Source organism: Echinops telfairi, unplaced genomic scaffold, assembly GCF_000313985.2.
Source record: "Echinops telfairi isolate 266 unplaced genomic scaffold, ASM31398v2 ScPeMD7_7467;HRSCAF=8505_1, whole genome shotgun sequence".
Classification (NCBI taxonomy): domain Eukaryota; kingdom Metazoa; phylum Chordata; class Mammalia; order Afrosoricida; family Tenrecidae; genus Echinops; species Echinops telfairi.
This window is the reverse complement of record NW_022111368.1, coordinates 13625409-13627567: the sequence shown is the minus strand read 5'-3', so window position 1 is coordinate 13627567 and position 2159 is coordinate 13625409.

Sequence of the window (2159 nt, the reverse complement as noted above, 5' to 3'; positions counted from 1 at the left end):
TACATTCACTGCCCTCATCATTCTCAAAACATTTTCTCTCCACTTAAACCCCCGGCATTAGGTCCTCATTTTCCCCCTCCCTCCCAGTGTATTCTTTAGTCAACAATTTTTATATTTAATTTAGTTTCTGATGATATGATTATAGTTTGCTTATATTCAAAATGTTGTATACTTAGCCAAATACTTTTTATATTACATATGTTTAAGTATAGAATATGCTTTTCCCATTTTACATAGGCTTGGATGCTTGATGCTCTTAAGCTTTGCATAAAATAACCCTAAAGCCTATTTTTTGCCCTCTATTACCTATGTAATACCCATGCATTCATTTCCAACCTACGCACTATTAATTGGTGTTTTGGCCTAATATTGCATCTAATTGTATATTGTGTCTCATAGAAATGCCTTCAAATGTCACCAAGTGAAGCCCTAACTCTGTGAAGGTCATTACATGTCGTGGATCATTATCTTACAGTATGTGGGATTTGAGGAGGTCATGTTTTGAGCATACGAGGCCCTTACTGGGAGAAAGACGCAGCAGTCAGCGTCCATAAAGGCCATGGTTGCTGTTAGGTGCTGTCCAGCCAGTCTAACCCGTAGTGACCCTGTGCAGAAGGGAACCCAAAGGTACCTGGTCCTGCCCCATCCTCGCCATTGTTCCGGTGTTTGGACCCATTATTGCAGGCACCGTGTCTGTCCATCTTGTCGAGGGCCTGCCTCTCCCCTGCTGTCTACTTTACCAAGCATGATGTCCTTCTGTAGGGATTGGTTCTCCGAATAACATGTCCAACGTACGTGAGATGAAGTCTTGCCACCCTTGCCTGGCAGTCCTTCTTCCAAGAAGCTGGGAGCTGGATAGGGAAGGGAAGGGAAGAGAATAGCCACTGCAACTGCCCGAGGAACTCAAACCTATGGCTGCCTTGATTTTAACCCAATTAAACCCATTTAGGTCTTTAACCTCCAGAGCTACAAGAGAATAAATGTTTTGTTCTAAGGCAAAAAGAGAGAGAGGGAGTGAGAAAAAAAAAGAAGTATTTTTGCTTGTTCTTTTGGCAGTCCATGGTACTTTCTAAATATCCTCCCAGCACCACAATTCAGATGCATCCATTTTTCTTGGTCCAAATTCCAAACACAGATGAGGTGATTGAAAGTATCGTGGCTTGGGTCAAGTGCACCTTAGTCATCAAAGTAGCCTTCTTGCTCCTTAACACTTTCAAGAGGTCTTGTGCAGCAGATGTACGCTATGCAATGAGTCTTTGATCTCTTGACTACGACTTCCAGGAGCATTGGTCATGGAGCCATGCAAGACAAAACCTCTGAGAGCTCAACCTTTTCTCCATTTATCGTGATGTTACCTACTGGTACAATTGTGAGAATTTTAGTTTCCTTTACTTTAACTTTTAATCCATGCTGAAGGCTGCAGTATCCTTGATCTTCCTCAGCAAGGTCTTCAAGTGCTCCTCACTTTCAGCAAGCAAACTCCTGTCACCTGCATTGCACAGGTTGTTAATAAGCCTTCCTCCAGTACTCACGCTGCATTCTTCTTCATATGATCTAGCTGCTCTGATTCTTTGCTCAGCATACAGAATGAGTAGATATGGAGAGATATTACCCATGTGCACACCTTTCTTGATATTAAACTCTGCAGTATGCTCTTGTTCTGTTCACCTCTTGATCAAAGTACAGGTTCTGCATGAGCACAATGCAGTATCTGGAATGCCCATTCTTTTCAAGGCTATCCATAGTTCATGATAGTCCACCCAGTCAAATGCCTAAGCATTGTCAATAAAACACAAGTAAACATCTTTCTAGTCTTCTCTGCTTTCATTCAAGATCCATCTGAGACCATCAATGATATCTCTTGTTGTACCTCCTCTTCTGAATCCAGCCTGAATCTCCAGCAGTCTCCTGTCAATGCACTGCTACACCCATTGCTGGATGATCTTCAGCAAAATTTTACTTGCATGTGTTATCATTGACATTGTTCCAGAATTTGCACATTCTGTTGGGTCACCTTTTTTTGGAATGAGTACAAATATGGACCTTTTCTAGTCAGTTGGATAAGTAGCTGTCTTTCAAATTTCTTAGCATAGATGACTGAGTGCTTCCAGCACTTCATCAGCTTGTTAAAACATCTCAATTGGTAGCTCATCAATTCC